The sequence below is a fragment of the Myotis daubentonii genome, chromosome 6 (genome assembly GCF_963259705.1).
Source record: "Myotis daubentonii chromosome 6, mMyoDau2.1, whole genome shotgun sequence".
Lineage (NCBI taxonomy): Eukaryota > Metazoa > Chordata > Mammalia > Chiroptera > Vespertilionidae > Myotis > Myotis daubentonii.
Window position 1 is genome coordinate 59305703 of NC_081845.1, and position 16805 is coordinate 59322507.

Consider the following 16805-nt stretch of genomic DNA (forward strand, 5'->3'; position numbering starts at 1 on the left):
TTGTCATAACCACCTTCAGAGCTTTAATAATCCTTCTGATTCCCTTTCTATGTAACAAAAAAAAAAAATCTAACTGTCTGGGTTTCATTCTGTAAATAATGGCAGTAAATTGGTTTAGTCAACACCCTGCTTCTAAGCACTATGTTCTGAGCCCCTAGGAAGCACGAGGAATCCCACATTGTTAAGACCTCATGTCTACTCTAAATGACTAACAGTTAGTTTGAAAGAGAAAGTAGACATATAAAAAATGATGAACCACAGAACATTATAGAATGTTAATGCATGTTATGCCCCATGTGCAAAAGGACTTAGAGAAGTAACAGATCAGTATGAGAATGCAAGTGCACTGGTTTCTGGAGGAGGTGAGACTAGAATTGAACTTTGAAGCATGAGGAGAATAATGTGATATGTGGAAAGCATTAGAGATGAAAAACAACTTAATTGTGATAAAAATAAAATAAAAGCTAGTGAATTTTTGTAAAATATTTTTTTAAAATTGATATTTAGAGAGAGAGGAAGAGAAAGAGAGAGAGAGAGACAGACAGACATCAAGGAGAGAGCAGAACACGCCTCCTGCACGCTCCCTGCTTGTGGGGATTGAGCCCACAACCCTTGCATGTACCATTACCAGGAATTGAACCTTTAGGTGCATAATATAATGCCCAACCAAGCCACATCTGTCAAGGCAAAGCTAGTGAATCTGATACTATTCTGCTTAAACAAAAATGTGACTTTACTGAGGTTTCATTTTTTTTCAACCCACACAGACACTAAATGGCTAATACAATATACTGGGGGTAAAGACCTTGGAAATCCTTGAATTCATACCTTGTTAAAGGTTTTCTAAACACCCCCACCCCTGCCTAGCACACATGGACAAGCTCCTAAATCAGAACCAGCTTTGGAATTACTCACCTGGACTCCACAGAAGGTAACATGTCAGATGTAGATCTAATCCTATTTGCTTTTGTTAATTTACCAGGACAGAGTCCTTATCTCTTAATACACACACGCACTCACACACACACACACTCAGTTTTGTTTTTGTTTTATTAAAAATCATGTAGTAAGTATTTGGAGAGGCTAAAAAACAAAAACAAAAACCTCAGAATAAATGAAATTTTTACCTGCAAAAATATTAATACCTTGCCATGCACTAGTCATGTTTCTATGACAATAGTACAATGAGTTGAAAAGTGAACATTTTATTCAAAATATCTTTTGGCAGCACACAGGCAGAGAAAAAACTTAAAAATCCAGTTGCTTTTCTGGATTCAGAGCCAATTTAGAGATTGGTTTATTTTTAAAACTGAATTTGATCAAATGGGTATGTGTGTAAAAACTCTTTCCATGTGGAATGACTTACAGGACTGAAGAAACAGCTTTATCTATGATGGGGATACAGTAAGTGCAAATTCTGATTCAGTAGGTCTGGGTGGGGCCTGGGAGAGCATTTCTAACATGCGCCCAGGTGGTGTGTTCACTGCTGGTTCATGAGCCACACCCAGCACAGCAAGGCTATAGATATGGGACATAGTTTTAAGGCTTTTATACTGATGATTACTTGGGGTGATGTTTTATATTTCAAAATGGATAGGCTTTACAATTATAAAATTAAAACAATGAATATTCTTTGTCAAAGTGCACCTCCCTCAAAATATTTCTACTGCATTCCCTATGTGAGGGAAGCAGAGAGATTCCCTAAGTATGTAATAGCAGAGTGGAGACCACCTGCAGGTACTTTTAGGACCAATACAATTCATTTCCACACACCTGCTAAACTCTCCAGAAAGAACTAAAGTAAATACTATAAATGATCTCAGTGCTGTCTCCCACTAGAATGTAAGCTCCATGAGGGCAGGCCATATCTGACCCAGGAGAAAGCAGGAATGAAACACATAGAATGGTATCAATTCTTCTTTTCCACCAACTTACTATCTCTCTGTTATTAATATAGGCTGATATTGGTCAAAGCAGTAAAGCATCTTGGTTAAGAACATGAGTTTTCAGACAGATTTAAGCTTTGGTTCAAATCACTAAGCAGCTGTGTGCCTTTGGGTTACCTCCTTATTTTCTCCTCCAAAAGAGCAAAAGCAGGTAAAAGCAAATTTAATTTACCACTGAGTTCAGAATTCACACACATCTAATACTGCATGCAACTCGTTTGCCTGTATTTCTCCTACTATCTACCATTTGTCATAGTTAGTGGTAACCATGGGAGAATATAATACCCTTACCACTGGGGTGGAATAGGAGACTTATAAATAACCCTTTCTATCAAATCATGTTTACAGAAGAAGTCTAAAATCAATGAACTTAAAAGTAATCTTAATCCATTCTTAATCGCCTACAAATTCTGATCACCAAGAACAGTATTTTCCAAAAAGAAATTAAGAGAACAGGAACAAGTTTAAATTTGTCTTTGTTCTTTTTACAGTACCGATGTCAAGAAATCTTTCACTACACTTCAGCCCATTATTTTTTACGTATCATTTCTCTGAAATTTTAGAAACAAAGCTTGAGTGACTGTGGCTTTTCATGATTGCAATCACGTTGGCTTTTCACTGTCAGGTTTTGGCTGCCACGTGTTCTGTCATGGTATGAAGAGAGATAATCTATCCTGGTACAAGACAATACAGTATGTATCCAGTCTGGCTTAGTTCAAGCTTCATAAAAGATCTTATCACATTTGGCCCTATCATTCCTTAATTATATGAAAACACAAAGTGCTTTGTATTAAACTTCTTTTTTCTTTTGCCACAACTCTAACCCAACAATAAACCCATTTTGAAATATTTAGCCAACTTTAAAAAGTTATTTTTCATTTGCCCTCATTCCATATTTCTGATTAGCAGGAAGGAGATTTGAAAAATTTTGCCAAAGGCTATATCTGACCCAGAAGAAAGCAGGAATGAAACACACAGAATGGTATAAATTCTTCTTTCCCGCCAACTTAATAGCTCCTCTGTTATTAGTATAGGCTGATATTGGTCAAAGCAGTAAAGCATCTTGTTTAAGAACATGAGTTTTCAGACAGATTTAAGCTTTGGTTCAAATCACTAAGCAGCTGTGTGCCTTTGGGTTACCTCCTTATTTTCTCCTCCAAATGTCAGCCTCCTCACATTTTAATGTGAGAGACAAGAGAATAATAACCCTTGAAGGGTTGTTGTGAAAATAAAATGAGATAGCGCCCATAGAGTACTCAGCTCCGTGTCTGGCATGTAATGGGAATAAGCACTCAATAAATATTAGCTAATTTTAGTAGTATGGTAGTAATATGAGAGTTCTATAAAAACAAGACAGACCAGCAAAGCAGTCATAAAATATTAAACAACTCATCAAACCAGTAAATGCTGTTGGTGAGAGGTTAGTGGTATTTGTTAGCATAAAGCTCTGGTGTGAAAACCATTATTGTCTCATTTCAAAGAAAGATGGCTTGCTTGAAAATGTTGGCTTCTAATATGTAATACTCTTTGTAATACTTTAAACAATAAAACAAAATAAATAAAATAAAAATACCATCAGAAAAAAAAAGAAAATGTTGGCTTCTATATGTATTAAAGTCATGATTCCAATTTTAAGGAAGAAATATCTCTTGATGTAGTCACCTATAACCCATTAATAATGCTGACATCTAGCTGCCCGTGTTTCCTTTGTGTTCAAAATTTTGAGGCTTCTCATTGTTTGGTGAATAACTACCAGGCTCAGTGAAAGAGATTTGGGTAGATACCATGGTTGACTATGACTAAAAAACTCCAAGACTACTGCACTACATGTAATTTGCATGACTGCTCCCAGAGAAATCTGGATGTACCAATAAATTCATATATCTCAGAAACCTCCCCTACATGTTACCACAGACAGCCCATCTACCTGTCGCTCTGACTGAACTGTACAGACAACAGTTAGTATACCCAGCACAATCATACTGATTATCCATCTAGTAATTGTTAACCTGGACAGACAGGTCAATTACTTTAAATGTTCAGTGTGATAAGCCCAACCAGATGTTAGGAGAAACTCCTATGCAGAGTTCTTTATCATAATGCTGGAGGATATAGTCTTGTCACTTTATTCACTGACTAGGAAACTGAGAGCTGGAGATGAGAAGTGACAAGTTCAAGGTCACCCAGCTAGCAAGTGGCATAGCTGGGATGATATCATGGTGTCCTGGTATCTAGTCTCAGAGAAGTATCCTCCTCATCTGACACCACATCCTCTATGTATCAAGTAAAATATATCTACTTTTCTTATTTAAAATATATACTATTTTAGTAAACTACATCTACTTAATATAAATTGTGCAAAAGAAAAAATGGTAACAGCTTAATGATATTAAAGATTTTTTTTCAGCCTTATAGAGATACTAGTGGCCTGGTGCATGAAATTCTTGCATTGGGGGGGGGGGCGCGTCCCTCAGCCTGGCCTGCACCCTCTCCAATCTGGGATCCCTCTCACAATCCAGAACCACTGGCTCCTAAGCACTCACCTGCCTGCCTGTCTGATGCCCCTAACTGCTCTCCCCTCCTGGCCTGATCCCTCCAATTGCCTATCTGCTCTCCCCTCCTGGCCTGATCCCCCTACCTGCTCTCCCCTCTTTGTCTGATCCCCCTAACTTCCTATCTTCTCTCCCCTCCTGGCCTGATCCCCCCAACTACCTATCTGCTCTCCCCTCCTGGTCTGATCCCCTAACTGCCTATCTGCTCTCCCCTCCTGGCCTAAACCCCCTGCCTATCTGCTTTCCCTTCCTCTCCACACCTTCAAACCCCAGTGCAGGAGTGCTGAGAGCTCTCCGCTGAGGCCCTGCCCCCATCCTGACACCCCACCGCCCCCCCCCCCGCCCCCCCCCAGGTGGTGAGGCAGGCCTGTGTGCACCTCCAGCAGCAGCCTCATGTCCCGGTGATGCAAGTCCCTGCCCCCGTCCCCGCACACCAGCTCCTGTGCAGGTACAGCCTGTTGAACAGTCATGACTGGGACACCGTTAGAACCAATTAGCATATTATCTCTCTCTCTCTCTCTCTCTCTCTCTCTCTCTCTATATATATATATATATATATATATATATATATATATATATATATATAGATAGATAATTAACAAATACAATTGTAAGATATTTAAAGTGTACATTGTGATGATTTAATACATTGTGAAAGAATTCTTCCCATCTAGTTAATAATTAACATACATCCTATATAATAAAGTGCTAATATGCTAATTAGACCAAAAGGCAGAACGACCATCCTGATGACCTTCCAGTTGAAGTCGGGGCTTCAAGGGCTGAGCCGCTTGCACAAATTTTATGCACCAGGCCCCCTCTAGCATATGTAAATATATATATATATTTACACACACACATACATATATGATGAGAACATTTAAGTTCTACTCTCTTAGCAAATTTCAATTATACAATACAGTCGCCATGCTGTACATTAAAACCTCAGGACTGATCAATCTTAGAGCTGAAAGTTTATATCCTTTTATCAACCTCTCCCTATTTCCCCAACCACCCAACCCATCAATGACTTCTCTGCTCTGTTTCTATGACTTTTTTTCTGGCTCCACATGTTAGTGATTCCAAGCAGTTTTTGTCTCTCTTGTCTGGCTTGTTTCACCTAGCATAATGTCCTCGAGGTGTATCCATGATTTACAGATGGCAGGATTTCCTTCTTTCTCATGGCTAAATAATATTTAATTGCATACATACATATATTTTCTTTATTCATCCACTGAATGACCATTAGGTTGTCTCTATATCTTGGCTACTCTGCACAGTGCTGCAATGTATATGGGAGTGCAGCTATCTAATCAATAACCTGTTTTCATTTCTTTTGGACATATACCCATAAGTGAAATTGCTGGAACATATTATGGTAATTCTATTTTCATTTTTTTTAGGAACCGCCATATTGTTTTCAATAGTGGCTGATCCAATTTACATAACCTCCAACAGTGAACAAGGGGTTCCCTTCTGTCCACATGATCATCAACAGTTGTTATTTCTTTTTTGTTTTGTTTTCTTTTCTTTTTTTTTGTTTTTTTTTTATTAAATCTTTATTGTTCAGATTATTACATTTGTTCCTCTTTTTTCCCCCCCATAACTCCCCTCCTCCCAGTTCCCGCCCCACCCTCCGCCCTCACTCCCCACCCACTGTCCTCATCCATAGGTGCACGATTTTTGTCCAGTCTCTTCCCACATCTCCCACACCCCTTTCCCCCCCAAGAATAGTCAGTCCATTCCCTTTCTATGTCCCTGATTCTATTATAATCAACAGTTCATTCTGTTCATCAGATTATTTATTCACTTGATTCTTAGATTCACTTGTTGATAGATGCATATTTGTTGTTCATAATTTGTATCTTTTGAACAGTTGTTATTTCTTATCTTTCTGATAATAGCTATTCTAATAGGTGTGAGTGATCTCTCATTGAGATTTTGATTTGCATTTGCCTGACATTCCCTGATGTGATGTTGAGCATCTTTTCATGTATCCTTTGGCCATCTGTATGTCTTCTTTAAAGAAATGTCTATTCAGACCTTCTACCCATTTTTAATGGCATTGTTTGGGGAGGGGTTGTTTTTTGTTTTTGCTATTGAATTGTATGAGTTCTTTATATATTTTGGATACTAGCTCCTTATCAAATATATAATTTGAAAAAACTTCCAATCAGTAGTTGTTTTTTCATTTTGTTTATGGTTTCCTTTGCTGTGCAGAAGCTTTTTAGTATGACATAAGTAAATAACTTTGATTTATTTTTATTTTTGTTTCTTGTGCTTTTCGTGTCAGATTTTAAAAAAATCATTGCCAAATATGTCAAAGAGCTTACTGCCTATGTTTTCTTCTTGAAGTTTTGTGGATTTGGGTCTTACATTCAAGTTTTTAATCCATTTTGAGTTAATTTTGTGTATAGTGTAAGACAGCTGTCAAGTATATTTTTTCCATGTGTCTGTTTAGTTCTCCCAATGTAATTTATTGAAGAGACTGTCCTTTCCCATTGTGTATTTTTGTATCTTTTGTCATAAATTAATTAACCATATATGTGTGGTTTTATTTCTGTGCTCTTTATTCTGTTCCATTGATCTATGTGTCTGTTTTTATGCCAATAGCATTGTTTTACTATAGCTTTGAAATATAGTTGAAATTAGGGAGCATGATCCATTGTTTTTCTTTCTCATAACTGCTTTGGCTATTTAGGTGTTATTTTTTTTGGGGGGGGGGGGTCCATTTAGGATTGTTTGTTCTATTTCTGTGAAAAGTACCATTGGAATTTTCATAAGGATTGCACTAGATCAGTAGATTTCTTTGGGTAATATGGATATTTTAACAATATTGATTCAAAAATCTTAATTCATGTCTTCAATTTTTTTCATAATGTCTTGCAGTTTTAAATATACAGGTTACTCACCTCCTAGGTTGAATTTATTTCTAGGTATTTTACTCTTTTTGATGCAATTGCAAATACAATTGGTGTTTGTGTTTTTTTTTAATTCTCTGATAGTTCATTGTTAGTGTATGGAAACACAACAGATTTTTGTGCATTAATTTTTGTATCCTGCAACTTTACTGAATTCATTTATTAGTTCTAACAGGTTTTTATGGTATATTTAGGGTTTTCTATATACAACATCATATCATCTTTAAATTATTCCTCTACTGGCTATTCAGACCAATGAATTTCTTCTATTTTTATTCCCTAAGCACTGAAATAAGTGGTGTCTAAAAACAGCCTTATAAATTTACCTCCCAAGTCCACATTCTTAAAGTATCCATATAATATTTATATAGTATTTCTAGGGAGAGACATTGTTATTAGTTAAAGTAGTATATCACTTTTCTGAAAACTGGAAATCCATATATCAGCTGAACTTTGATTCACTTCTTTGATCTTCCCCTTAACAACACTCTACTTATCACAAGGTTATTCATTAAATAAAAATTCTATAGAGGAGATGGAAGAGGGCATTTACATTGTTCAGCATATACCATTTTATGAGACATATTGTGAGTAGATGTGTTCCTTATTCTATCACCTCCATATAAGAAATACACACAAAATGTACCAAAGACTATTTTACTAAAATTTTTATGATGCAGAGAAGAATATGCGTGGCTACAATACAAGGATGCCATGCATATATCTGAAGTGTGTTTGGAGACAATTCTTCAGGGGTCTCTCACATACCTGCACATTTTATGAGAGAAGCACTTACTACTACCTTTTGTTTGACACTATCATTTCAAAGATGATTGTGTAATGAACACACTTGGAAGATAATGACAATGTGCCGGGAGCCGGTCCATCCTTGCTGTTTCAAAGGACCTGGCATATATGGCATACTGTTCTTAAAATGTTTGCTCACCTTCTTGGCACTATGTGTTTTAACCAAGGTCTCCTCTCTGAGAAAGGTTGTTTCCCCAGGTAGGGATTTTCCCCTGAAGTTAGGGAGGGAATAAAACCCCTCAACTAAGTGCCAGGCGGGTAATTAATCACTTTAACTATGAACAATCATGCTTAAGCTACATAATCTTTACTCCCTGGAATGGATATAAGAAACGCCCTAACCTTTGGAAAAGAGATTGATAGGATTGGAATCAACTGGTATAAATACAGATGTAACAAGACAGAACTTAGAAAACAGAATCAAGAAGACAGAACTCAGAAGAGAACCAAGAGAGACAGAACCTAGGCACAGAACCTACAAAGAACTTTCTCTAGAGACAGAAGAACTTCGCTGGAGAGAACATGGCAAAAGATCCTGGACAGAAACTGGCCTCAGAACCTAGAGACAGAACCTAGAGAGAGAACATGGCAAAAGATCCTGGACTGAACCTGACTACAGAAATATGGCAAGAGAACCTGACTAGAACCTGGTGACCGAACCTGGCTGGAGATCTCAGACAGAACCTGGCTGGAGAACCTAGCGAGGGAACATGGCCACAGAACCTGGCTGGAGATCCGAAGCAGAACCTCTCTAGAGATCGAGACCAGAACTTGGCTGGAGATCCTGGCTAGGCTGCTGATCAACTGAACACTGTCTCCGTGTCCTTCCTTCTTCGCCGACTCCATCCACACCTTTGGGGACCCCTGGACCTGCTAGGGTTGGACCCCGGCAACAATGTCTCCCTTTAAAGCAACAGTTCTCAGTCAAGTGTGATTTTGTCCCTCAGGGGACAATTAGGTAATGTCTAAAGACATTTTTTATTGCCATGACTGAGGGTGCTACTGGCATCTAGTGCACAAAGGCCAGGGAACTGCTGAACCTATAATGCACAGGACAGCTGCCCACAACAAAGGATAATCTGGTCCAAAACATCAATAATGCTGAGGCTGAGAAAAGCACGCTTTAGAGCAAAGAGAGGACATGCTTGCTGCCCTTTATAAAATGTTCAGGTTCCCTAAGCTCAGGGTTCATCTCCTATAATGTATCCTACTGTTTGTGCAGGAGTCATATGGAAATAAAAGAGATATAAGACATATATGGATAGATAGAGGAAGACATAAATCAGTGATTGGACAATGAAAGAATAGATGGTACAGGTTGGCTCTGAATGTACAGCATTTAGAATAAAAATCAAAATTTTCTGTAGACATGCACATATTTGAAAATAATGGCACTGGAATGAAGGCAGAAAGAATCCTATTAATAAAAGCCTATGTGGTCATCACACCCTCATGCCATGACGCCCTCAAGCTGCAATGAGCGATCCCCAGGCGGGTGCGTGCGCAGTGGGTGCACGCGGGTGGGCAGGGGCTTGACGCTGTGTGTGCAGCGCAGAGGCGGGGCCCACGGCTCCGCGCGGCAAGGCCTGGGGTCCCAAGGCAAGGCCTACTTCTTTGGGGCAATCCATCAAGGAGCCCGTCCCGGATGGGTGGACGGGGCCTACCTCTTTTATCTTGGTAGGCATTTATAATTTCAGAGAGGAAGGAAAAGGGATAGAAACATTAATGATGAAAATCATGAATTAGCTGCCTCCTGCATACCCCACACTGGGGATCGAGCCCGCAACCTGGGCATGTGCCTTGACTGGGTATCGAACCATGATGTCCTGGTTCATAGATCAGCACTCAACCACTGAGCTATGCCAGCAGGGCTTGGTAGGCATTTTAAAGTATGGCTTTTTAGCATTTTTAGTTCTAAAATGTTGGCTGCTACATTTTAATGTAATATCCTTTAAGAAACTAATTAAAGGTGATGTCCATCAAACCAAATACTTATTGCTATTCAGTGCCACTCCCAACTTTTAAATGTTTACTGACATTTTCAGTTGATTTTTTTCTTACTACTCAATGTAGAATAGCAGTGCTATGCCTGAGCAACTGTGTGGGGGTTTTTTCATCCTATAGAAATATCAATAAACCATCAGATTGTCCTCTCTACTTTGATTTTCAGAAAATTCAAAACCAAATCTATGGCCTACCTCTAGTACACATAAAGGAAGCCTCAATCACTCCAACTGTGAACTCAACTCACTCCACATATGCTATTTTTTCATGTTATTTTCTCTTTTGCTTAATTTGTTTATTTGGTTGTATCATGTATTCTTTCAGAGTTGCTTAAATAATTTTTGGAACCAAAAAGAATACAAGGAATTTGCAGGAGAACATATGTACGTAACCCATAGATACAGACAACAGTGTGGTGATGGCCAGAGGGAAGAGGGGTTAGGGCTGGGTGGAGGTGGGAAAAGGGTGGGGAGAAATGGGAACATCTGTAATAAATGTCAACAATAACTTAAAAAAAGAAAAAAATATAAACAAATAAGTTAGCCTCAATCATTGCCAGAATTCCCACTGAAACAGTTTTGCCTCATTATGCTCACCAACTCTTGGTTGACAAAAATCATCATTAAAAATAAAAATGTCCCTAAGTGAATGCTAAGTCAGTCATCAAGACATCTGCATCATTTATTCAATAACATAAACCTGAAATTACCATTTGGTCCCATTAGTCGTCCATGTACACACAGTCTTCCCAGAGGCTAAGCAGAAAACTTCCTTTCTTCCATCTGCTGCTTGTTGATGCAGCCAAGCATTCCTAGGAAAGCCCTAGAGCCACAAACTTCTCCTCCCTTTCTTTTCCTTGCAGCATCAGCAATTAGGAAGGCACAAAACAAAAATAAACTAACAAAATCCCACCCAGCAAGCCTCCAAAGGGGCAGCATTTACTTGTTTCCCTGCTCTTGGCTGCTCAGTGGTACTTGGCATTACCTGCCTCTTACTGGCATGTTTCTTTATATTTGTACAGAAAAATCAGGCTTGCTTTCAATTCTATTTGTTTGGCTTTCTGTTCTTGATAAGCAATATATTTTAAAAGGGTCTGTGCTCTTAGCTTACTATTATTCATTTAAGAGCGTTTCAACCTGGATGCAGAGCCCAAATATGGAAAGGAATGTGCACAGATGATTTCCCGAGTACAATTCAGTGCATCCTTTTAAGGGAACTCCTTCAGATCAACAACTCTCCTGGCAATATACAACTGCGGGACTGTGACTTTTACCCAGGCTGCTAAGGAACAAGGGTCTTTGCAGTGACGCAGGAAGCCGAGGAGGAAGCGCCTGCTAAATGTATTTGGTGACTCATGCCATTTGCTCTCCAGTGCACTTGGAGTTTGCTCATTAGCATCAGTGCTGGGGGCTAATGGATACTCAGTAGGAAGTAATTTTTCTTTGTAAATGTCTGGTGAAAAATGGAAATGAAAACCCTGTGAGGGCTTGCTTCCTGATAAAGCTTTCCAAGGCCGAAAGAGATTGTGTTTCTGGATGTCTGTTATGAGGTTCAGTTGTAAATTTGGTGTTCTTAGGACTGATTATCTTTCTCCTAAAATAGGCTTTCAATCACAAAAACCAAGTATGAAAAATAAGAATTTCTATTGTCTATTTGTTTCTTCTAAATTATTAGAGGAATATTTTTAACTACCACACATTCATTATGTATCCAAGCACCCAGTAGTATGTTCATCAATGTTTGACAACTCTCTCTGGGAGGCGGGGGGAGGAAGAGGAGGCCCTGATTTCCACTGTGTAAATACTCTCCCCGTGGATAATTTCAAGCTATAACATGAGTCACTGAATGCAGAAGAAGGGAAGATTGCAAGCATGAAGCACTCTTGGGAGCTGATAAGCACCAGCTCCAACACCACAGGCACCTTGGGGCTCATTTCCATACCGAATGAAAAACCATCATCCTTTTTCACAGAGGTCCCCCCAAAATCAAATATCATTCTGTAACCGGACAATCAATGGGTCCTTGATGCCTGCCACTACTTGAGACAATTAGGCAGACACAGGATTAAATCATATGAGTGTTTATCTCAATACTGCTGGCAGTATGGGAGAGCAGCAGGTCATCCACAAAAATCTGCTCTGCATCCCACCATAAGCCAGATGCTTATATTGGGTAGGAGGACAAAGATTACATGGGTAAGTAGGCAAAAGGGTATGCCAAATGGGCAGTTTACAGGTAATGGGGGCTAGAGATTTGCAAAGGCCTGCAGATATACAAAGGCTGGGGGTCTTCAAAGGGGTGGTGATATGCAAAGGGCTGAGATCTTAAAAGGGCCTGTCATATGCCAAGGGCTGGGGGTCTTAAAAAGGCTGGAGCCTCTAGTTTCTACAACAAGGTTGTTAATCTTTCCATGATAATAGGCAGCTCCCGATGGGGAGGATGGGCTCCATTTCTAGGTGAGCTCCCAGGTCCCATGTGCAACTCCCAGCCAGGTTAGAATGTGCCTTCTTTCATCAGAACAAAAAAATCACGGTTAACAGAGCATGATTAATATTTCTTACAATTATAGCTTGTTCCCAATATTCTATTTCTGCCCCTATCAATTCTATTTGGCTAAAGGCCACATATATATGTATTTATATAATTTTTTGAATTCTCTATCTTTTTATTCTCATTCCTGACTCATTCAGTTATCTTGGGTCCCTCTAGTTGTCCTTGGAGTAATGGGTAATGAAAATGGATGATTCACTGAAAATTAAAACTTGAGGTTCTCTGATATTAGGGAGGTATTTAAAAATTATTTTTTGCACAATAAGGCTCTAGCCGCATGGCACAAAACCAATAATACACTAACCATATGGAGTAGCTTATTGCCATTATAAGCTTTTTTACATTTTGGGTTTTTTTTTAATCCAAATGTTTAATGCTTTTGGTGGTGATTGTATGTATGGAAGTTATAAGAGGAGATTAGATATATATAGATATGACAGATATAGATACAGGTATAGATTATTATATATAAATAATACTTGGAATATGTAGAGGCTCTATGTCTTTATTTGACTTTGAAAAGTGAAATAAAACTATTGTTGCTTAAATGAGTAAAATCTAATACCTGATCAATTTAATGTCACAGTTGTGGATCTATGGTGAAGAAAACAAGAAGGCTAAACTTAAAGTACTATAAAAATATTCTATGTTAAAACTCTAGAATGCATAGGATTTTTTTTTCAGGTGTACAATTCTATTATATATTATACTAGAAGCCCAGTGCACGAAATCGTGCGCCATTAGGGTCCCTAGGCCTAGTCTGCGATCACGGCCATTTTCTGCCCGCTCGTCAGTCCCTGGCCACTGCTGCTGCCAGCCAGCCAGTTCCCTTTGCAGGCCCTCATCCCAACCCGCCGCCACCTCCACAAGCCAGCCGGTTTCCCTCCTCAGCCGGCCCCAGGTCCCACCCTGCCACCACCACCAGCCACCCAGTTCCCCTCACCAACCCCTCACTTCATAGCAACTGGTCAAGTGGTTGTTCCGGTCGTTATGCTTATGGTCTGGCCTTTTATTACATAGGATGGTTATTGTATTGTGTGTTCACCACCCCAAATCTAATCTCTTTCCATCACCATTTATCCCTCCTACACCCTCTTCTACCTCCCTGCACACCTCCTTTTCCCTCTGGTAATCACTGTACTGTTATCTGTGTCTATGAGTTGTTGGTTTTTTCACTTAATCCCTTCAACTTTTCATCCAGCCCCTCAACCCCCTCCTCTCTGACAGCTGTCAGTCTGTTCTCTGTCTCTCTCAGTCTGTTTCTATTTTGTTTGTTAGTTTATTTTGTTCATTAGATTCCACATATGAGTAAAATCATATGATATCTGTCTTTCTCTGACTGGCTTATTTCACTTAGCATAATACTCTCCAGGTTCATCCATGCTGTAACAAAGGGTAAGATTTCCTTCTTTTTTACAACCAAGCAGTATTCCATTGGGTAAATATACCACAGCTTTTTCACTCACACATCTACTGATGGTAACTTGAGCTGCTTCCACAGGATTTTAAGACAAAGGGAACTAAGAAAAAAGGTTGTGAGTCAGTCTGGCAGCATGTCCCTCAAGGGCTAGAATAGTGGGTTAGAGCATGGGCCCCGGAGGCAGACTCCTAGGTCTGAAGGCTGGCTCTCACTAGCTGAATGATTTTGGATAAGTTGCTCATCCTCTCTGTGCTATAGTTTCCTCCACTAATAACTGGTAATAATAAGAATACCTAATTCACTGGTTTATGAGAATTAAATTTGTCAATATTTACAATGTCTACAAAGGCATTTTATAAGTAACACATAAGTGTTTGCTAAATAAATATAGAAAGAATTAACAAAGACTAAAAAAACAAATAGATTGGGATCTAATGTAAATCTTTCAAGAGTGCTGATTTATAGAAGAAAGTGTAATTAGTCTAATAAATTATATGACCACTCAATATCGACCCTGCTCCCCTAACTATGCAAATTAATGCTAATGCAGCACACTGGATTGCAAGAAAAACATTTAACAGTCGAGATGAAAGAAGCTACCTTTCTATTTCAATCAACCTAGAGAAATGTCTTAATTGTGAACATTCAAGTAGTCTAAAGCATGCCATTCTGATTATCACAAAGACATTCATAGAACTACGAAACAGCCCCACCTCCACAGTGGTAGGGGTGGAGGGAGAGCATGGATTAAGGCTCTAAGGAGTTCTGAGGTATTACTAGCCATACTTGAAATGTCACTGTATTTCATGGAGCTCCAATTCACAGCTCCTATCAAATACCATAGTCCTTGAGTTGGATTTAAGTCAAGAATTCTTTCTACTCTGTGGTCCTTAGGCAATGATAATGAAGTGCTTCAGTGTTAGTATTGCACATTGATGCCATGAAAGAAGAGACAGGCCTATGTCTTCCATGGTGTTTGACCTTCCTAATCCTCACCTGCCCTCTTTTGTATTTTTTTTCCTAATCTCCTCATACTGTTGACCTTCCCCAAGTTTCAAATCTTCCTTTTCCCAACCAAATAATTGATCTTGTCTCTACCTAGTTCCACAGCAGACTGTTCACTACAATCACTGAAAAGATACTTTAAAATATATATATTGCTAATGCCTCAGTCAGAATTTTCTCCCTGATCACACATTTTAGGAGGACTGTGGAAACATATTCTCATAACGATTCTAACCATTTTAGGCATGTGACAAACTAACAAAAGGAATAGTGGGAATCATTTTAACAAGGAAGCACTTCTAAAGAAAATATGTTTTCCAATTTCCTCTTGAACCACACTACTTAAGTGGTCACTTTCTCTAATTGACAGGATTTTCTCCCATATTAAGACTCCCAAAAGCATAAAACATTTCCTGAATTTAATCTGGTTTTACTATTTAGATTTTTCACATTTACAAGTTTTAAATACATATTTTTCCAATTTATTTGCTTCTTATTTTTTAATATTTAATAGGTCAATTGAAAATGAGATAGCTGACAAGCCACATTGGATTTTAAAAAAACAGAACTTATACAAAAAAGCTGGGAAATAGATACTTCTTACATCCTTTAGACATGTATTTTTAAGTATAATATAATTACATCACACAAGCGCTACTTTTATAATTATGGCAAACTGTCACTTCAGCTTGAAATAATAATAACCACACAATAGGGAGTAGTCATTATTTGAGCACCCAATATGCATCCTCTATCTCACATGTGTCATCTCATATGACCTCCCAACAACCAGAAAAAAGGCTGATTTCACAAAGGTTTGAGAGATAACCAAGATCCAGAATCAGGCTGAAAAAAAAGGGTTATCTCCTACAGCGCTCACTCTATCAAGGCTGGAAGAGGTAGCTGTTGTGTCTAATGTTATGTATAAAAAGCAACACAAAATCAATGAAAATAAAGTAACAAAGAAGTATGTTCCAAACAAAATACTCCAGAAACTGATGTTAATGAAATGAAGATAAATGATTCACCTAAAAAGGAGTTCAAAGTAACAGTCATAAAGATGCTCCCTGAGTTCAGGAGAACTAGGTAAGAATTTCAAAAAAGCGATAGAAAATATTTAAAAAGTACCAAACAGAAAACCTAGAGCTGAACAATACATAACTCGACTGAAAAATTCAACAGCAGGACTCAACAGCAAACTAGATGAAGCAGAAGAAAGGATCAGCAAATTTAAAGACAGAACAGTGGAACTTATTCAGAGGGACAAAAAGGGAAAAGAAAATAAAGTTTTTAAACAGTAAACAGTAAACAGTGGTCCCACAGTGCTGAGCTCTGGCTCCAGGCAGAATGTGAGACAGACAGAGCTGTGTGGTTCTAGAAGAAGAGCCATTTTCCCTCACATGACTGAATGGTGCCGGGAACTCCTTTTACAAGGCCAAATATCGGTCTGTTTAGGCCTAACAAACTCTGATGGCCTCACTTTCTTAATTCCCTGATATCTTGCCCCACCACAAAGGTGTGTGAGCACCCAACAGATGGTAGCTACACTTGGTGTACCCTGGGACATTAGTTGAGTGGCCTCAGACCCAGCACTGACATG